Raw genomic sequence first — 22,253 nt, forward strand, 5'->3', positions numbered from 1 at the left:
GAGTTGGTTAAGTCCATTTATGGATTAAAGCAAGCATCTAGGTCATGGAATATTAGATTGAATGAAACTGTAAAGAGCTTCGGCTTTGAACAGTCAATAGATGAGCCTTGTGTTTACAAGTTAATACACGAAGGCAAAGTTGTGTTTCTGGTGCTATATGTCGATGATATACTACTCATTGGTAATGATGTGGGTAAGTTATCCGAGGTTAAGGTCTGGCTGGCAAAGCAATTCGATATGAAGGATCTAGGAGAAGCCGCGTACATTCTGGGGATCCAAATCTTTCGAGATATGAAAAACCGGACCCTGTCGCTCTCTCAAGCATCTTATATTGATAAGGTGATGGATCGCTTCTCGATGCAAGACTACAAGAAGGGTCAAACACCCTTTAGGCATGGAGTTTCACTCTCTAAGGACCAGTCTCTCAAGACTGCACAAGAGATTGAAGACATGAGGAAAATTCCTCACGCCTCTGCCGTAGGAAGCCTCATGTACGCTATGCTTTGCACTAGACCTGACATCTGTTTCGCCGTTGGCGTAGTTAGCCGTTTCCAATCCAACCCTGGACCCGAGCACTGGATTGTTGTTAAGCATGTTCTTAAGTATCTTCGTAGAACTAGGAACTTGATGCTTACATACTCAGGTACTGACCTGACTATGACGGGATATACCGACTCCGATTTTCAAGCGGATAAGGATTCCAGGAAATCCACTTCGGGATCTGTGTTCATCCTTAATGGTGGAGCTGTTGTGTGGAGAAGTATTAAGCAATCTTGCATTGCTGACTCCACAATGGAAGCAGAATATGTGGCTGCTTGTGAAGCATCCAAAGAGGCTGTATGGCTTAGAAAATTCCTTAAGTATTTGGAAGTTGTTCCAAACGTCGACGAGCCCATGACCCGTTATTGTGATAATAGTGGGGCTGTCGCTAACTCGAAGGAACCTCGAAGCCATAAGCGCTCTAAGCATATTGAGAGGAAATACCATTTGATTCGAGAGATCGTGCAGCGCGGAGACATGGAAGTGAAGAAGATCTCAACGGTGGACAACCTAGCAGATCCATTAACAAAGGCCCTAGCGAACAAGGTCTTCGACCAACATCGAGAGGGATTAGGCATGAAGGACTACACACATCTTCTTTGAGTCAAGTGGGAGTTTGTTGTCAAGTGGGAGTTCTAGTCTTTATTTTGTACATTTGATGTAATAAAGTCTCGTGAAGACTCTTGCTTATAATTGCCTATTCATTTAATAATAAAGTTGAAACGTTCATTCATTCTTTCTTTGTTTGAAGCTTTATGATAAAACCTTAGTCTTTTAGTCCATAAACAAACTTAACAACTTATGAAGAGACAAATGTGTATTTGCATGAACAAACTCTTCGTAGTTTGCTTAAAACGATATATTCGCAATCTTAGGGTCAAAGACCTATTGACCTCAGTACGATTGTTAGAAGAATCTATGATGTCTGGTTATGAGGCATTGAGAGTTGGAGACTCTATAGTTCTTCTAGGTATCTTCCGAAGGTACGGAATTGACCAGTGCACTTCTAGAGACAAGATAAGAACAAACCATTTAACCTCTTATATCTCGAAGTCACTACGTATGAATTGCATCGTGCTTACCTTAATCCTGAAATGAGACATGCCATTTCACACCTTAGTATTCTCATTTGAGAAAGTCAGAGTTCGGACTCACTATGTGATTCCGAACAGGGCCTATTGGTGAAGTACTAAGCTGTGAGAATGTCATGAGTAACTTTGTGAAGTTCTCATAGATATGGAATTCATGTACAAGATTGCTGAAATGCAATGTATGTCACCTCATGCTTTGTTCCTTGGAGTGTGAATAAATGAACTAGCCAGTGTCCAAATTGAGTCCTGACTCTTTTGGATGAAACAATGTGACTTGTTAGCTCCTCGTCAATACATTGTTTCTAACTTATTCACAAGCGACAAAGGAGTTGAGGAAATAACAGCTAGAATGGTAAAATGGTAATTTAGTAAATCCCGACTAGCTGATGACATTCATGAAGGGTAAACATAGATAATATTCAGTGGATCCGCTCATCATAATTAGGTTGAATTCTTGAGTAGAAAATAAATTCATTTGAACCGAGAGATTTTTAGTGTCAACTCTTTAGTGGAGTCAGTTGACATTAAGCTAAACTTGGAAAAGGTTTGTGAACTTTTGAGTCCAAGTGTTTAGCTCAAGCTTTGTTCATTTGGGTCCATGAGGTCACTGTCACGAATCACATCGAGTAGGAATAGTTAAACTGGAAGCTATGTCAAAACAAGAACGAAAATTGTCAAAAGGGTATTTTTGTCTTTTGAGACTTAGGATGAAATGAATGTCAATAAATTTTTTGCCATGGTCATTTGATGACAAGTAACACTCGGCCATAATATGATTAATTGGGCCTTGTGGATTAATTTCATTTCATAAGAATTTTATTGAAAATTCTTAATGGGCCTTTTTCATGTTGTCATGAACAAATGGAAAAGCTTCTATAAGCCCATTCTAGAAGGACATAGGCGCCCAACATACCCAACCAAGAGAGATAATTTGTGCATAAATGTATCAAGATACTTGCCAAAAGAAAAAGAGGAAACAAATTTCCTCTATGAGGAAACAAAGAGAATCGGCCAAGGCAACCAAGAGGGAAACAAAAGAGGAAACTAATCCCTTGGGGATTGACTTGATGTAGGCGCCCATGTTGGAGATTTGGGCAATAAGGGATTGCTCATAAATGCTTGGAAAATAAGAGGAAACTACTTTTTTCCAAGGCCAACCCTTCTCCTATAAATAGGCACCTCATTCCTCTCATTTCACTCATTCCACATAAGTTAGAGATTGAGAGCCTCTCTCTCTAGAACTTGTGGTTGCCGCCCCTTCCTCTCTCTCTAGTTTATTTTCGACTTTTTTGTTTTGGCACCTAGGTCCTCAATTGACCTAGTGTTTAGCTCTGCGACTTCAAGACTCGTTCTTAAGTCGTAGTGTTTAAAAGTGCACGCTCACTAATTCCTTTTCTCTCGAGTGATTTAGTGATAGAAACTTTCGCGGTTGCTCGAGGTGCCGACGAAAGAAAGAGGGACGTGCTGCGAGGGGAGACGAGCGTTGCAAATTTCTAAGAGCTTCTCAAAGATCAAGCTTCAAGAAAGGTTAGTAATCTTCTTAGCTCATTGTTGTCGCTGTTTTTCGGACAACGATTTAGGAGTCGCAGACGGTTAGACCCAAGGCCAGACCAAGTGGTCTCGTCTCGACTCGAGCGTGTCGGACTTGGTATCCCAAGTCGTCCCTTAGCTGTGGGTGAAGCTCACCTCGTCTTGATACCTGAAAAGCAAGCAAAGAAGGTGTGAACTACAAAGGGGAAACAGGGGGGGTGCCCCTGTTTACCTCTCCGACGCTCAACATTAGTGAGATTGAGGTGGAGTATAGAGGTTTTAGGGGTGTTTAGAGGCCAAAGCTTGGGAGAAACGAGCGAGGCACGAGTTCGGCAGCGTTTCAGTCCTCAAGAATGGATTACCTGGGTAAAGGGGAGGACCCTTGTATTTATAGGCGGCCAAGAGGTGTTTGAGGAACCCCTTGGCCGAGGGCCGGCCTTGGAGGGCCGACCTTGGAGCGCCGGCCGTGGAGGGCCGGTCTTGGAGCGCCGGCCGTGGAGGGCCGGCCTTGGGGCGCCGGCCTTGGAGCGCCGGCCGTGGAGGGCCGGCCTTGGGGCGCCGGCCGTGGAGGGCCGGCCTTGGAGCGCCGGCCGTGGAGGGCCGGCCTTGGAGCGCCGGCCTTGGCCAGCGCCGGCCTTGGAGCGCCGGCCTTGGCCAGCGCCGGCCTTGGAGGGCCGGCCTTGGAGCGCCGGCCGTGGAGGGCCGGCCGAGGAGGGCCGGTCTTGGAGCACCGGCCGAGGAGGGCCGGCCTTGGAGCGCCGGCCGTGGAGGGCCGGCCATGGAGGAGGGCCGGCCTTGGAGGGCCGGCCATGGAGAGCCGGCCGGCCATGGAGGAAGGCCGGCCTTGGAGTGCCGGCCATGGAGGGCCGGCCATGGAGGAGTGCCGGCCATGGAGGAGGGCCGGCCTTGGAGTGCCGGCCGGCCTTGGAGGGCCGGCCATGGAGAGCCGGCCGGCCATGGAGGAAGGCCGGCCTTGGAGTGCCGGCCATGGAGGAGGGCCGGCCTTGGAGGGCCGGCCACGGAGGGCCGGCCATGGAGGAAGGCCGGCCTTGGAGTGCCGGCCATGGAGGAAGGCCGGCCTTGGAGTGCCGGCCGGCCTTGGAGGGCCGGCCATGGAGAGAGGCCGGCCTTGGAGTGCCGGCCTTGGAGTGCCGGCCGGCCATGGAGGAGGGCCGGCCTTGGAGTGCCGGCCATGGAGGGCCGGCTGAGCATATGGCCGGCCATTGGCCGGCTGACCTTTGGGCCGGTGACAGGCCAGCCAAGCATATGGCCGGCCGCTGGCCGGCTGAGCATTTGGCCGGCCGCCGGCCGGCTGACCCTTGACCCGACCACTGGTTTGGGCCGGCCAAAGGCCGAGGCAAGGTTTCGCCGCTCGAGGCCTTGCACCGGTCGCATGGGTCGCTTTAGTCCCTGTCGATCCGAGACGGACCGACAACATTAGCCCCCCGAGTTTCCGGTCGAGCGTAGATCGAGTGGAAACTCAAAATCTACTCTTTATACGGATGCGGGATGAATGCTCTCGGGTTTGCGTCATGAGGAATGGCCTTTGCGCGTCGCGAGGGACGACTTTTTTGTTTCGGGTTGATCGCGCGTGTCTCATTTTCTCGATCTACCGATGAGGGCGTGATCGATTAGCACGGCTTTATTGCGTTGTGCGCGTCTTATTTTCTCGACTCGCCAACGAAGGCATAATCGATTTGCACGTCTTTGTTGGTTTGTGCGCGTCTTGTTTTCTCGACCTGCCAACGAAGGCATAATCGATTTGCGCGTCTTTTTTGTTTTGTGCGCGTCTTGTTTTCTCGATTTGCCAACGAAGGCATAATCGATTTGCGCGTCTTTTTTGTTTTGTGCGCGTCTTACTTTTCTCGATTTGCCAACGAAGGCATAATCGATTTGCGCGTCTTTTTTGTTTTGTGCGCGTCTTGTTTTCTCGATTTGCCAACGAAGGCATAATCGATTTGCGCGTCTTTTTTGTTTTGTGCGCGTCTTACTTTTCTCGATTTGCCAACGAAGGCATAATCGATTTGCGCGTGTTTTTTGTTTTGTGCGCGTCTTACTTTTCTCGATTTGCCAACGAAGGCATAATCGATTTGCGCGTCTTTTTTGTTTTGTGCGCGTCTTACGTTTCTCGACTTGCCCACGAAGGCATAATCGATTTGTGCGTCTTTTTTGTTTTGTGCGCGTCTTACTTTTCTCGATTTGCCAACGAAGGCATAATCGATTTGCGCGTCTTTTTTGTTTTGTGCGCGTCTTGTTTTCTCGATTTGCCAACGAAGGCATAATCGATTTGCGTGTCTTTTTTGTTTTGTGCGCGTCTTACTTTTCTCGATTTGCCAACGAAGGCATAATCAATTTGCGCGTCTTTTTTGTTTTGTGCGCGTCTTACGTTTCTCGACTTGCCCACGAAGGCATAATCGATTTGCGCGTCTTTTTTGTTTTGTGCGCGTCTTACGTTTCTCGACTTGCCCACGAAGGCATAATCGATTTGCGCGTCTTTGTCGTTTTGTGCGCGTCTTACTTTTCTCGATTTGCCAACGAAGGCATAATCGATTTGCGCGTCTTTTTTATTATGGACGCAGACCTTGAACCCATTTGTAACTCGTTGCCTGTCGGCCGACGAGCTGGGCGGCGAGCGCGATGCCACATTTGTGTGGCGAGGTTTCCCGTGGACGCTGGCTTGACCAGATACGCCCTGGCGGACGCAAGCCTTGAACCCATTTGTAACTCGTTGCCTTTCGGCCAACGAGCTGGGCGGCGAGCGCGATGCCACATTTGTGTGGCGAGGTTTCCCGTGGACGCTGGCTTGACCAGATACGCCCTGGCGGACGCAAGCCTTGAACCCATTTGTAACTCGTTGCCTTTCGGCCGACGAGCTGGGCGGCGAGCGCGATGCCACATTTGTGTGGCGAGGTTTCCCGTGGACGCTGGCTTGACCAGATACGCCCTGGCGGACGCAAGCCTTGAACCCATTTGTAACTCGTTGCCTTTCGGCCGACGAGCTGGGCGGCAAGCGCGATGCCACATTTGTGTGGCGAGGTTTCCCGTGGGCGTTGGCTTGACCAGATACGCCCTGGCGGACGCAAGCCTTGAACCCATTTGTAACTCGTTGCCTATCGGCCGACGAGCTGGGCGGCGAGCGCGGTCTCAAGACTCAACTCGAGAGCTCATGTAGAGCCTGCACGAGGATAGTTAGTTGACTTGTGGACTTGGGACTCAACTCGAGGGCTCTTGTAGAGTCTGCACGAGGAGTTTCGTGAAGAGTTGTCGCGAGGAGTATCGGTCGACTCGCGGACTCGGAGCTCGACTCACGGAATGAGTTCATCTCGAGGAGACATGCGAAGAGTTGGCACGAGGAGTTTTGTGAAGGGTCGGCGCGAGGAGTATCGGTCGACGTGCGGACTCGTAGCTCGACTCGAGGAACGAATTCATCTCGAGGAGACATGTGAAGAGTTAGCACGAGGAGTATTGGTCGACTCGTGGACTCGAACTCGACTCAAGGAACGAATTCATCTCGAGGAGACATGTGAAGAGTCTCTCTTATTTTTATTTTTTGAGTTGTTGTTGAATTGTTTTTTGATTGAGAGTTTTGATTGAGCGTTGGTCCCTGTTAGCCCCCCGAGTTTCTTGCGTTTGTGAGACAAAGGTTGAGAAACTCTCGCGTTAGAGGTATACAATAGCATTCTTTTCATGTGTGAAATAACTCTTTATTGCAATAAGGGGGTCATTACAAATTGTCATGGCACTTGGCCTTCTTTGAAAAAAGGAAATTACACTTTTGAATGGAAGTGACCACGAAGCCGATCGAGTTCGGGCGTGAATGTCGAAGTCGCGACCATCATGGCTTGCTAGTAGACGCAACGAATTCCCTGAGATTCCCAACTCGAATTAGGGAATCAATTCGCTTCTTGAGCTGCTTGCATTCGACCGTCGCGTGCCCGTGATCTTTGTGGTATTCGCAGAACCGACTTCGATCTCGCTTCGCGGGGTCCTTTGTGAGTGGAGCGGGGCTTCCCAGCTCATTGCAGCGTAAGCGCAGGATCCGGTCGGGCGTTGTGTTGAGCGGGACGAAGGATCGCTTCGGGGCTGGAGAAGGGTGGTCGTTAGGGACTTGACCTTTCCGGCGCCTTTTCCTCCGTGACTCGGGACCAACGGCCGGCATCACAAGCGTGGCTGCGCGCTCTTGATCGAGTGCTCGATCAATGTTGGGTGGTTGCTGCCCCAAGATGATCGCGGTCTCGCGTCGGGCGTTGAGCTTTTCTCTCAAGTCGAACTCGGGATCCTTTCTTTGAGAGTTGAGGCGGTCTCTCAAGTCTCCGGAGGCCGTCCCTATCACCCTTGTTAAGGGCGCATCACTCAGGCGACGCCTTTGGCGGAGGCCGAGACCATCGACGTCGTCACCTTCACAAGGGTTTTGGACGCGGATGGTGAGCTTGGAGCGTCCCTTTCGGGACCTCGAGGTCGAGCGTCCTCGGGCATTGTGCGAGCTTTGATGCCTTGACGTGGTCGCCCGAGGGTGTCCCCTCGAGGGCGTGTGTGCGTGCTCACCAGAAAGTTGACGTTTTGACGCGGCCGCCCGAGGGTGTCCCCTTGGAGGCGTGCGCGCGTGTCCACTTTCGTGAATAGCGAGGTCGAGGTTGGTCTCGTGGTTGATGTCGCCGACGTCGTTGGAGTCGAGGAGGTCGGCGATGAGCGCGCCGGTGACGCCGGGGCGGTCTAGGAGTTCGGCGAGCCTTCGAGCCGTGTCCTCTCGGACTGCGGCCTCGGGGTCATTCGCCGGGTCTCGGGGCTGGCTCTCATTATCATGAGGTTTCCCTTCGAGACGGTGCGCGGAGCTTTGGAGGTCGCGCCTCGAGCTAGTCGCTCGGGCGCCCATGGAGGTGGCGGGGCTACGACTCATCTCTCGAGAGTCGTAGAAGTGAGAAGAAGACTGGTAGAGGGGATGTGTTGCCAAGGTCGAGAGATCCCCTCCTTCTAGCGCCAAAATGTTGTCGCTGTTTTTCGGACAACGATTTAGGAGTCGCAGACGGTTAGACCCAAGGCCAGACCAAGTGGTCTCGTCTCGACTCGAGCGTGTCGGACTTGGTATCCCAAGTCGTCCCTTAGCTGTGGGTGAAGCTCACCTCGTCTTGATACCTGAAAAGCAAGCAAAGAAGGTGTGAACTACAAAGGGGAAACAGGGGGGGTGCCCCTGTTTACCTCTCCGACGCTCAACATTAGTGAGATTGAGGTGGAGTATAGAGGTTTTAGGGGTGTTTAGAGGCCAAAGCTTGGGAGAAACGAGCGAGGCACGAGTTCGGCAGCGTTTCAGTCCTCAAGAATGGATTACCTGGGTCAAGGGGAGGACCCTTGTATTTATAGGCGGCCAAGAGGTGTTTGAGGAACCCCTTGGCCGAGGGCCGGCCTTGGAGGGCCGGCCTTGGAGCGCCGGCCGTGGAGGGCCGGCCTTGGAGCGCCGGCCGTGGAGGGCCGGCCTTGGGGCGCCGGCCTTGGAGCGCCGGCCGTGGAGGGCGCCGGCCTTGGGGCGCCGGCCGTGGAGGGCCGGCCTTGGAGCGCCGGCCGTGGAGGGCCGGCCTTGGAGCGCCGGCCTTGGCCAGCGCCGGCCTTGGAGGGCCGGCCTTGGAGCGCCGGCCGTGGAGGGCCGGCCGAGGAGGGCCGGTCTTGGAGCGCCGGCCGAGGAAGGCCGGCCTTGGAGCGCCGGCCGTGGAGGGCCGGCCATGGAGGAGGGCCGGCCTTGGAGGGCCGGCCATGGAGAGCCGGCCGGCCATGGAGGAAGGCCGGCCTTGGAGTGCCGGCCATGGAGGGCCGGCCATGGAGGAGTGCCGGCCATGGAGGAGGGCCGGCCTTGGAGTGCCGGCCGGCCTTGGAGGGCCGGCCATGGAGAGCCGGCCGGCCATGGAGGAAGGCCGGCCTTGGAGTGCCGGCCATGGAGGAGGGCCGGCCACGGAGGGCCGACCATGGAGGAAGGCCGGCCTTGGAGTGCCGGCCATGGAGGAAGGCCGGCCTTGGAGTGCCGGCCGGCCTTGGAGGGCCGACCATGGAGAGAGGCCGGCCTTGGAGTGCCGGCCGTGGAGTGCCGGCCGGCCATGGAGGAGGGCCGGCCTTGGAGTGCCGGCCATGGAGGGCCGGCTGAGCATATGGCCGGCCATTGGCCGGCTGACCTTTGGGCCGGCGACAGGCCAGCCAAGCATATGGCCGGCCGCTGGCCGGCTGAGCATATGGCCGGCCGCCGGCCGGCTGACCCTTGACCCGACCACTGGTTTGGGCCGGCCAAAGGCCGAGGCAAGGTTTCGCCGCTCGAGGCCTTGCACCGGTCGCATGGGTCGCTTTAGTCCCTGTCGATCCGAGACGGACCGACAACACTCATAATAGTTTTTAATTACGTGTACTTGCTCTTTGTCTAGGTTAGTAAAAACTGGTTTTACTTGTAAAAGAAATTTTTTAAAATTCCGCCGCTTACCGAAGCGTTAATTATTTTCTTAAACCCTAGATCGATTCCAACACCTATGCCAGGCCTTCAGCCTGACCCTCACAGGGTCGGGCTTTGAGTGGTTCCGGAGTTTGAGACCTGGGAGCATCCCGGCGATCACCGAGGGAGTTTGCACGAGCGACTTCCTCAAGTCCATTGTTGGGAAAGTCCCGCGAGACATGGGGGAGCTGATGACGAGAGCCCGCACGTATATGGGATTCGAGGACTATCTCGATGGCCGAGATGGCCGAAAGTCAGGGGGACAAAGTAGTTGACGCTGCGACGACCAAGATGGAGATTTTCCCGACCCTCGGAAGAGGAGGAACAAGGGAGGCCAGGCCCCTAACGGTCGCTCCCTCCCCGGGCCGAGAACGTCACACGTCGATAGCTTCCGAAAGTTCTCGACGTTCACCCCCCTGAACACTCTGCCGGAGCGGATCCTGGCTTTGCACCGTGACAAGCTGGGAAGTCCAACTTGTCTCACGAAGGATCCCGCCAAGAGGGATCGAAACAAGTTCTGTGAATACCACCAAGATCACGGGCATCTGACGTCCGAATGTTACCAACTCAAGCGTCAGATCGAGGCCCTGATTCAAGACGGGAAACTGAAAGAATACGTCCTTAGAACGATCGGGACGGCCGCGGCGCACGGTGAGCGCCCGCGGCAGGAAAGGAAGGGTCCGGCGACGGTGACCGTCACGGATCGGGCAGCGATTGAAGAACCGGAGAGCTAACAACTGCACGTCGTGGGCTCGATCATGGGCGGCCCGGAGTTTTGGGACTCGTCCACGCAAAGGAAGAAGTACGTGCGTGAAGTTTCCCAAGGAAAAATAGCGCACTACATCAACCATACGTACGAGGCTCCTCCTCCGGCCCCATTCGAGTCTATGTTCTTCACTGGCCAAGAGGCGGCGCGAGTCCTCCACCCACACAACGACGCGATAGACATCTCGGCCCCGGTCGCCAACATCCTCGTCCGGAGAATCCTAATCGACAATGGAAGCTCCGCCGATATAATCTTCAAGTTGGCGCTGGACAGGATGAAGCTATCCGGGATGAGACCGACCCCGATCTCGACTCCACTCTTCGGCTTCTCCGGGGAGAGGGTCATGACGGAGGGAACCATCGACCTCCCGGTCACCTTCGGGACACCGGGGGGGCTCGAGGTCATCCACATCGTGTCGTTCCTGGTCGTGGACCAACCCTTTGCTTACAACATCATAATTGGTCGCCCGACCCTCAATCGGTTGAAGGCCATTACGTCCACTTACCATCTGATGATGAAGTTCCCGACCGAGAAGGGGATCGCCATAATGATGGGAGACGAATCAATGGCAAGGATGTGCTACATCCAAGGCGTGGACGGAAAGGGGAAAGGAATGATGGTGAGCACCGTCTTCCAGCTCGGGGACAAGTTCCCGTGCAAGATAAAGGTGGAGACACCGGACGACTTCGTTCCCGTCGTGTTGGACGACGCCAAGCCTGACCAAGTAGTCAAGGTAGGCGCCCAACTCCCGTCCGAAGTCCGAATCCAGCTCGCCACCTTCCTCCGCGAGCACAAAGACGTCTTTGCGTGGACACACGCCGACATGCTGGGGATCGACCCCGAGATAATGGTTCACCGTCTCAACGACGACAAGAAAGTGGCGGAGCGCGTTCAACCGCGACGGACGTTCAGTAGAGAGAGGTACCAAGCCATTGGTGAAGAGGTTGACAAACTTCTCGCCGCCGACTTCATCAGGGAGGCAGAGCACCCCAAGTGGGTGTCCAATGTGGTGATGGTCAAGAAGCCAAATGGGAAGTGGCGGATCTGTATCGACTACAAAGATCTCAACAAAGCCTGCCCGAAGGACAGCTTCCCTCTCCCGAGGATCGAGCAACTCGTGGACGCCACGGCGGGCCACGAGTTGTTGAGTTTCATGGACGCTTACTCGGGCTACAATCAGATCCGCATGCACGAGCCGGATCAGATCAAGACCACCTTTGTTACGAACCGCGGACTCTACTGTTACAAGGTCATGCCCTTTGGCCTCAAAAACGCGGGAGCAACGTATCAAAGGTTGGTGAACCGAATGTTCGCCAATCAAATTGGCAAGACTATGGAGGTCTACGTGGACGATATGCTCGTCAAAAGCCTCAAGGCCCACGACCACGTTTGAGACCTAAGAGAGATGTTCACAATCCTGCGACACTACAAGATGAAGCTCAACCCCAACAAATGCGCCTTTGGGGTTGAGTCCGGAAAATTCTTGGGCTACATGGTCAGCCGCCGCGGGATCGAGGCTAACCCTGAGAAGATTAGGGCGATCTAAGAGATGAGGTCACCGCAAAAAGTGAAAGAAGTTTAGAGTTTGATGGGAAGGATCGCCGCCCTGACGCGATTCGTTTCCAAAGCCACCGATAGGTGCCAACCGTTTTTCAAGGCACTGAAAAAGACCGACGGTTTCGTATGGATGGAGGAGTGCGAGGAAGGGCTCCGCGAAATGAAAGCTTATTTCACCTCACCCCCGTTCCTCGCAAAGCCAAAGAATGGCGAAACCTTGTACATCTACCTCGCGGTTTCCGACAGGGCCGTGAGCGTGGTTCTCATACGCGAGGAAGACAAGGTGCAATGGCCGGTCTATTACGTTAGCAAGGCGCTCCTCGACTCCGAGACCCGATACCCGGAAATCGAGAGATTGTCCCTCGCCCTTGTCATGAGCGCGAGAAAACTCTGACCCTACTTCCAAGCGCACCCCATCGTGGTACGCACGGGACATCCCGTCGAGAAGGCCCTTCAGAAAAGGACCTCCTCTCGAATGGCCATAAGGTCCAAGGAGTTGGGCGAGTACGGGTCCAGTTCCAACCAAGAACCGCCATCAAAGGCTAAGCCCTTGCCGACTTCATAGCCGAATTCACGAGTGCGCCTTCAACTGACGAGGGAGGCAAGGGTAACGAGAACGAGGAAGACAAGGAGAGCGACCACAGCGAGTCGTCGAAGAAGAGGACCAACAACCCGATAGGGCCGGTCTAGGACTTGCACGTGGATGGCGCGTCAAACGCCCGGGGGGCTGGCCCCGGCGTTGTGATCACAAATCCCGATAGGGAAAAACTGAGATACGCCCTGCGGTTCGAGTTCAAGGCTTCCAACAACGAGCCAGAGTACGAGGCTCTGATCATTGGCTTGGAGCTAGCAAACAAGCTAGGCATCCAAAACCTGCGCATCCACTACGACTCGCAGTTGATTGCGAACCAGATTAAGGGCGACTACGCCGCAAAAGAGCCAAACATGGTCGCGTACTTGTCCAAGACCCAAAAGAATCTGGAGGCCCTGTCATGGTTCGAGATCGTCCAAGTTCCCCGACAGGCGAACATCGACGCTGACGCCCTGGAACGTCTCGCGTCCGGGATAGACGAGGAGGGACAAGGCAGCGTCCCGATTGAAGTATTGACTCGACCCTATGTCTCGAGAGGTGACGTAGGGTTAGTTGACGAAACTCCGCCCCCCTCGTGGATGATGCCGCTCGTGGAATTCCTTAAGCGAGGAGTTGTCCCCGAAGACAAGGAAGAGGCCAAAAAGCTGAGAAGCTTGGCGCCGAAGTACACAATGAGGGAGGACAACCTGTTCAAGAGAGGCTACTCCATGCCCCTCCTCCGCTGCCTGACCGAAGTCGAGACGAAGAAAGCGCTCCACGAGGTGCACGAAGGGGTGTGCGGAAACCACACCGCCGGACAATCTTTGGCATTAAAGCTACTGAGACTCGGATATTTTTGGCCAACCTTGAAAAAGGACTACCACGAGTGGGCCAAAAAATGCGATAAGTGCCAAAGATTCGCCCACATCCCGCGTCAAGCACCGGCACCGCTATGTCCGATCATCGTACCGCGACCCTTCGCGAAGTGGGGAATTGATCTCATCGGTGAGCTACCCACGGCCCTAAGGCAATACAAGCATGCGATCGTGGCAATCGACTATTTCACGAAGTGGGTAGTGTTGTCAATGGTGCCCACAAGAAGAGTTGTAATCTTTATTTTGTACATTTGATGTAATAAAGTCTCATGAAGACTCTTGCTTGTAATTGCCTATTCATTCATTAATAAAGTTGAAACGTTCATTCATTCTTTCTTTGTTTGAAGCTTTATGATAAAACCTTAGTCTTTTTAGTCCATAAACAAACTTAACAACTTACGAAGAGACAAATGTAGATTTGCATGAACAAACTCTTCGTAGTTTGCTTAAAACGATATATTCGCAATCTTAGGGTCAAAGGACTATTGACCTCAGTACGATTGTTAGAAGAATCTATGATGTCTGGTTATGAGGCATTGAGAGTTGGAGACTCTATAGTTCTTCTAGGTATCTTTCGAAGGTACTGAATTGACCAGTGCACTTCTAGAGACAAGATAAGAACAAACCATTTAACCTCTTATGTCTCGAAGTCACTATGTATGAATTGCATCATGCTTACCTTAATCCTGAAATGAGACATGTCATTTCACAGCTTAGTATTCTCATTTGAGAAAGTCAGAGTTCGGACTCACTATGTGATTCCGAACAGGGCCTATTGGTGAAGTACTAAGTTGTGAGAATGTCATGAGTAACTTTGTGAAGTTCTTATAGATATGGAATTCATGTACAAGATTGCTGAAATGCAATGTATGTCACCTCATGCTTTGTTCCTTGGAGTGTGAATAAATGAACTGGCCAGTGTCCAAATTGAGTCCTGACTTTTTTGGATGAAACAATGTGACTTGTTAGCTCCTCTTCAATACATTGTTTCTAACTTATTCACAAGCGACAAAGGAGTTGAGGAAATAACAGCTAGAAGGGTAAAATGGTAATTTAGTAAATCCCGACTAGCTGATGACATTCATGAAGGGTAAACATAGATAATATTCAGTGGATCCGCTCATCATAATTAGGTTGAATTCTTGAGTAGAAAATAAATTCATTTGAACCGAGAGATTTTCAGTGTCAGCTCTTTAGTGGAGTCAGTTGGCATTAAGCTAAACTTGGAAAAGGTTTGTGAACTTTTGAGTCCAAGTGTTTAGCTCAAGCTTTGTTCATTTGGGTCCATGAGGTCACTGTCACGAATCACATCGATAGGAATAGTTAAACTGGAAGCTAAGTCAAAACGAGAACGAAAATTGTCAAAAGGGTATTTTTGTCTTTTGAGACAAAGGATGAAATGAATGTCAATAAATTTTTTTACAAGTTCATTTGATGACTTAATGTCACTCGGCCATGACTTGATCATTGGGCCTCGTGAATTAATTTCATTTCATAAGAGTTTTATTGAAAATTCTTAATGGGTCTTTTTCATGTTCTCATGAATAAATGAAGAAGCTTCTAGAAGCTCCTTCTAGAGACATGTTGGGCGCCTACCCTATAGAGAAATAGGAGAGTTTATTTTGTGCATAAATGTATTTAGATACTTGCCAAAAGAAAAAGAGGAAACAAATTTGCATAAGGATGCATAAGGAACTTCGGCCATGTTGAGAGAAAAGGCAAGCCATGAACAAAATTGGAAACAAATCAAGGCTTCTAGAAGCCCTTGTTGGCCGAGTGTCTCAATAGGGAAAAGAGGAAATTGGCTCATGAATATGTGATATTCTATAGAAGAGGAAACTACCTTATTGAAGGTGAGACCTCTCCTATAAGTAGGAGCCTCATTTCCTCACATTTCAATCATCCAAGTTTAAGAGATTTGAGAGACTCTCTCTCTAGAACTTTGGCCGAAACTCATCTCTCTCTCTCTCTAGTTTATTTTCGATTTTTCTTGTTTTGGCACCTAGGTCCTCACTCGACCTAGTGTTTAGCTCTGCGACTTCAAGACTCGTTCTTAAGTCGTAGTGTTTAAAAGTGCCCACTCACTAATTCCTTTATTTCGAGTGATTTAGTGATAGAAACTTTCGTGGTTGCTCGAGGTGGCGAGGAAAGAAAGAGGGACGTGCTGTGAGGGGAGACGAGCGTTTCAAGCTTCAAGAAAGGTTAGTAAACTTTTAGCTCATATTAGTTTTTAATTACATGTACTTGCTCTTTGTCTAGGTTAGTAAAAACTGTTTTTACTTGTAAAGAAATTTTTTAAAATTCCGCCGCTTCCCGAAGCGTTTAATCTTTTTCTTAAACCCTAGATCAATTCCAACAGGTAGAGGCCGAGCCGCTAGCGAAAATCACTGAGGCGAACACGACAAGCTTCATATGGAAGAACATTATATGCCGCTTCGGGATCCCCGCGTCGATTGTGACCGACAACGGAAAGCAATTCGACAACGCACGCCTCCGAGACATGTGCGAGCATTTGGGCATTAGCAAGACTTTCTCTTCTCCCCGCCACCCGCAGGCCAACGGTCAAGTCGAGGCGGTCAACAAGACGATCAAGGAGAACCTGAAGAAGAAGCTGGAAGAAAGAAAGGGGGCCTGGGCCGACGAGCTCCCATGGTCTTGTGGGCGTACCGGACCACCGCACGAAATGCTACCGGTGAAACCCCTTTCGCTTTGGCGTTCGGCGTTGAGGCCGTGGTACCTATCGAGACCAAGCTACCAACCCTGCGCATCGAGGAATATGAAGAACCCAATAATTACGACGCAATCAGGCTCGAGCTAGACCTCATAGATGAGAAGAGGGCGGATGCACTCACCCGCCTTGCTGCACAAAAGAGGAAGGTCGAGAAGTACTACAACTCCAAGATCAAGCAGCGAAAGTTCGCCGATGGAAGCCTCGTCCTTAGAAGGGTGTTCCAAAACACCAAGGTGCAAGGTGCGGGAGTTCTGGGTCCCACCTGGGAAGGCCCGTACCGTGTGCGCCGAGCCATCCACAACGGCACGTACGAGCTCGAGAACTTGGAAGGACTCGTGTTCACACACCCGTGGAACGTGGAGCACCTGTGAGAATACTACCAATAGAGGCGCCACTTCCCTGACGTGCAATTATTTTCATTTTGTTTTCAATTCTAGCAAAAGACAATTTCATATTTCAAGTACGGCGAATGGCCTGGGAATGTAATTTTTAACTATTTCAACATTATATTTGAATTACATTTCGCTTCGAAACCTTTGCCCCATTGTATTATAATTTCTAGTCTCCTCTACGAGTACACAAGAAACTCGGGGGGCTAATGAGGGTACCAGGCTCATTTTTCGTGCGACGCTGTCGCACGATTCCACGTTTCACGCGCCGAAAGGTAGCAAAACATCAACAAGTCGGATCCGCGCACCGGACCTCAAACCCTCGCACGACGCTCTCGCACGATTCCACGCCTCGCACACCGATAGGCAGCGAGGCGTCGGTGGATCGCGTCCGCGCACCGGACCGTCGATCCCGGCAGTCAAAACCCAAAACGTGACACGCGTACCGACAGGTGCCACGCTCACTGGGAACTGCGTCTACAACAAGCTCGTCCCGACATATAATGCGCACGCCGATAAGTAGCGTACTCGTTGGAAGACGGGCGCGACGCCCATCCAGCTCGCACACGCCGACAGGCGGCGAGTCACGAATGGATGGCCGAAAGTCGCACCCGCCGGACAAAACTGGTCTAGCCAGCGCCCGCGGAAAACTTCACTGCCAAGTGTGGCAGCAAGCCGTGCAAACCGGTTACACTAGACATAGTAAGCCGAGTTCGTAAGACACGCATTAATCGAATTGCGCAAATCGATTAGCTAAGCATAGCAAGTCGAGAAAATAAGACGCATAGTAGATGAAAAAAGCTTTAACCAAAGCAAACAATGTCAAATAAAGTACGAGAGTACGACAAACGTCAAACAAAAGAAAAACATAACAAAAATCCGAAAGAAAACACGATGCAAGCGCTAAACAAGTGCGCGAAAAACCAAAGGAAACTTGGCTACTCCGAGCCGAAATCGATCTGCTCCTCATCCTCGGGGCAAGGGGCGCCGGACCCGCCAATGGTTTCTCCGTCAAGCTGGTGGTTCGTCGACTGGGCGGCCTCCGCGGGGACTTGAGGACGCGAGTCATCCTCCAGCGGCTCGTCATCTAAAGGAGGGAACATGGCGTTGAAGAAAGAAAAGGTGGTCCCGCGAGACGCGTTCTCCTTCGCGGTCGCATCTCAGACCCGTATGGCCGCCTCGTAACGAGCCACCTCCAACGCAAGATCCCAGTCGTCCTCGAAGTCCGTCTTGGATCCCATGGCGTCGTCCTTCTCCTCGACAAGGGTCTGCACCTCCGCCCGCAAAGTGTCCCTGTCCCTCTCGGCCTTGACCCGGGAGATCTAGCTCGCCGACAGTCGAGCGTGGACGATGCTCAACTCCTTGTCCCGGCTCGAAAGCGCTGCCTGGAGTTTCTTCGTCTCCCCCAAGAAGGTGTCGGTCGCCTGCTCCGCCTTCTCCCGGGACGCTTGCTCTGCCATGCGAAGCGATTTCTCGGCCGCCGACTCCTCACGAGCTCGCTTCAGCTCCTCCTCGAGTGCTTGAAACTCTCGGGCGGTGCGGACTCACGCTAGGGCGGCGGCATGGGCGGCCGCCACGCTCTCCTTGTCTTTCTCCATGATCTCCATGCGCCGCAGCAGGTCTCGGCGAATGCGGTCGCTCTGCTCTTGGCGTGCGAGCATCTGTGGAAACAAATGATATACGTATAATCGGAATAAGCGTAATGGTTATACATAAGACGGGCAAACGACTCATACCTTTCGGGCGTCGCCGATCCCATTTTGGAAGTGCTCGAGGTCGCTCATCGTCAAGAGACCCTTGAAATCCCGCAAAGAGGTTTCAAGGATCCCCCGGGAACACTGGTCCCTCAGCTCCGCCGCCTCCGCGAGGAGCATCGAATCCATGCTATCCGGCATCGCCGATGTGTGGGCACGCTTATGGCCGGAAGGTGACCCGAAGGAGGTCGACGACGACGATCATTTGTTGGAAGAGATCGCCTCGTTCCTCGCCCGCGATGACGACCCCCCACGACGAGCCTCTGCTTGGGGACGAGCCGCGATCGCAGCCTCGACGGTAGGCGCCACTCTCGGCACTCGAGCGCGCGATCGATGTCGGGTCATGGTATCTGCAAAGGAGGGAAAAGCGTTAGTCGGTTAGAACACGAAAGTATGCACGAGACAACAAAACATGCAATAGAGCGGAAACATATGTATGGTTAGTACCCCCCACGTCGGGGGGAGGGGCAGACGAACCCCCCGCCTCTAATTCGGGATCCTCCGTAGCCTCCGCGCCGAGACCCGGGCATGGAGGAGCGTCGTCGCCGGGTGTGAACCACCCGGTCCTCGCCATTAGGTCTGGGGATTCGAAGAGCGACCCTTGCCACCTCGACTCCGGGACCGCCCTGATCACCGCGTCAAGCTCGGATCCCTCGATGTCGCCCACGGGTGGAAAGTCGACCGCGGGGCCGAAGGTGAGAGGCGCGACCCCGAAAGCTGACTAAGACACCCATACCCAGGGGTATCTGTGCTTCGAGTTAACCTTGGTGATGATGGCGAGGCGCTTTCGATGTGACGCTAAGTAGGAGCCCGGCTTCCTGGGCACCCCTCGTACCATCATAAGGTCCTGAATGTCGTCAGCAGTGACGGCCCTCTTCTTCGCTCGATAGAGCATCATGTGGCACTCCGCGACCAGCCGATAAAAGGATGGGGACATCTGCAGAGCGTGCACCCCCAATCGAACCAACAACTCCTGGATAACCGGTTGGAAGGGCAGCCTTAATCCTCCGCGAAGACTCGCCTCGTGGATCGCGGCATACCCCTGTCGAGGGCGGGTCGGAAGATCATCGGGCAACGGTTTGAGGATCGACACGAACTCCGGGATGCTGTAGCATTTCCTCAGGCTCATGAAGCTGACAATCGAAATCAAGCTCGGAACGTCGACACCCGAGCAGTCAAGGTCGCCCCGTACGGCCGATTCTCCAATCGGGAAGGTTGAGGCCCGCGTTTCCTCCCGCGCGGTGGAGGAAAGTGTCTTCGCCGCAGTTGTTACGTGACGGCTCGGCAAGTCGCTCGTGCGCTCGACGTCTGAAACATCGCTCGGGCAGGGGGTGACCCCCTCACGACCGCCCGCTCGAGCCGGGTAGCTCCTCTCGGCCCCGGCAAGGTTGCCCAAGCGCGCGACCGGCCGCCGGCCGGCCGGGTCGCCGCCGTCAGGCCGGCCCGGCCCGTGGCCGGCCACGCTCCCTCCTGAGCGCGCGTCCAGCCCAAGGACCCAGCCCATCTCTTGGCTGGGTGGCTCCTTCACACGCGGGCCCGCCCCAGGCGGCCCCCGGCTTTCGCCGTGCACATCCGGCCCGTCGGCTCGGCCCAGCTCTCGGCCAGCTGGGTCTCCGGCCCATGAGCCCTGCCCGGGCGTCCCAGCGCTTGCCCAAAGCGCGTCCAGCCCAACGGCCCGGCCCGGCTCCCGGTCGGCTGGGCCCTCCTCGTGCGCGCCCGGCCCAGCGGCCCCGTCTGGCCCCTGGCCGGTTGAGCCTTCCTCGCGCGCGCCAGCCCAGCTCGGTCCCCGGCCGGCTGGATCCTCCCCACACAGGCCCGGCCCAATGGGGCCCAGGGTTTGCCCAAGGGCTGGGCAGGCCGGGCCGCCTCCTGCCCGGCATCCGCCCCTCCCTGGGCGGTGTTGCCCGGCGCCGGCGATCCTCCAGCGGCGCGCGTCATCGCCGGCGCGGCCGGGCCATGGGGGCTCTCCTCCTGGGCGCGATATGCAAGCCGCCCGACGGCCTCACCTGGCCGAGATGAGGTGTCCCCCGCGACAGGACCAGCCCAGACGACGTGGACATCGGCCGGCGCGCCCCTCTCGGCCCCGGCTTCGCCGTGCGCGGCCGTCCCGGGCTCGCTCGCTCCGCCTGGGCGTTTCTCCTCGCCAGCGCGCCTGGTGGCCATCAAGACAGCCCCACCCAGTCGAGTGGGGGTTCCCTCGGCGCTGGGGTTGACCCTGATCGCGCCGCCCATGGACGAGGTGTCCTCCCCGGCGTCGTCCCCCTCCGGCGCGCCTCCTCCAGCGCAGGCTGCTCCCGGCGCGGCCTCTCCCGGCACGCGCGTGCCGCCCTGGCCGCCTGTGGGTGATTGGGCGTCACCCCCCGGCCTGGGTTGGTCTTCCCCGACGCCTCCAGCATCGCCGGCGCCGGCCTGGGCCGAGGCACCTCCTCCGGCGCATGGGCCGTCTCCGGCGTCCACCTGCCGGCGCTGGCCGTCTCCGGCACGCGCGCCCTCTCCCTCGTCGGCCAGCCACGCCTCCACCAAGGAGAGATCCTCCCCGGTCATCTCAATAGCGTTGATCGAATTCGACGAATGCCATATGTCGGAGATCGTTGATGGGGGCGAAAATTGACCCCAAAAAACATCCAAATCCACGTGATTGTCCTCGAACAAGTTATGCAAGTCGTCTTCAATGGTCCTGCACCCCGATAGGCTGTCAATGGGGTCCATTGGCGCGAATAACGAGGCAAAAGTGATCGACAAAAAAATATAATAATATTAAAAGACTTCGGAACGTACCTCTTGGCGACGGGCTGCTCCGATGGGCCGGCGTTAGGCTTTGAGTTTACCACGCGACTTACACTCGATGATAAACTCGGGGGGCTAATGTTACCGGTCCGTCTCGGCCCGGTAGAGCGGCAACAGCCGTGGTAGCAGCCGTCCTGGGCTCCCCCGACGCACGGCCGACTCAGAGCCGGCGCTCGGCCACGGCCGGCTCAGAGCCGGCGCTCGGCCATGACCGACTCAGAGCCGGCGCCCGGCCACGGCCGACTCAGAGCCGGCGCTCGGCCACGGCCGACTCAGAGCCGGCGCCCGGCCACGGCCGGCTCAGAGCCGGCCTTCGTCTCCATGGCCGACTCAGAGCCGGACTTCGTCTCCACGGCCGACTCAGAGCCGGCCTTCGCGTCCATGGCCGGCTCAGAGCCGGCCTTCGTCTCCAAGGCCGACTCAGAGCCGGCCTTCGCCTCCATGGCCGGCTCAGAGCCGGCCTTCGTTTCCACGGCCGACTCAGAGCCGGCCTTCGCCTCCATGGCCGGCTCAGAGCCGGCCTTTGTCTCCACGGTCGACTCAGAGCCGGCCTTCGCCTCCATGGCCGGCTCAGAGCCGGCCTTCGTCTCCACAGCCGGCTCAGAGCCGGCCTTCGCCTCCATGGCCAGCTCAGAGCCGGCCTTCGTCTCCACGGCCGACTCAGAGCCGGCCTTCGGCCAAGGGGTGCCCAAAATGCCCCTTGGTCGCCTATAAATACCGGGGTCCCTCGCCCGGCCTAGGTAATCCGAATTTGAGTACTAAAACGCTGCCGAACTCGTACCTCGCTCATTTCTCTCAAGTCTCGACCTCTAAACACCTAAATCCTCTTATCCACTTGAACCCTACTAATGTTGAGCGTCGGAGAGGTAAACAGAGGCAACCCCTCTGTTTCCCCTTTGTAGTTCACACCTCTCGGCTTGCTTTTCAGGTGCTTGGACGAGATAGACACTATCGACAGCTGAGGGACGACTTGGGATACCGAGTCCGACACGCTCAAGCCCGAACGCGACCACTTGGTCCGGCCTTGGGTCGAACCGTTTGGGGCTTCTAAATAGTTGTCCGAAAAACTGCGACAACAGTACTGTTGCCACTAATCTACGCAGTCCCGCCGCTGAGTCACTACTGCAAAAATGCAAAAATGGGCTTTGGAGTCGCCCATAAAGTTTTACACGTGAGCCTTGACATATACATAGTTT

Source organism: Urtica dioica, chromosome 5 (genome assembly GCF_054948205.1).
Source record: "Urtica dioica subsp. dioica isolate 48M chromosome 5, U.dioica_male_clone48M_v1_H2, whole genome shotgun sequence".
Lineage (NCBI taxonomy): Eukaryota > Viridiplantae > Streptophyta > Magnoliopsida > Rosales > Urticaceae > Urtica > Urtica dioica.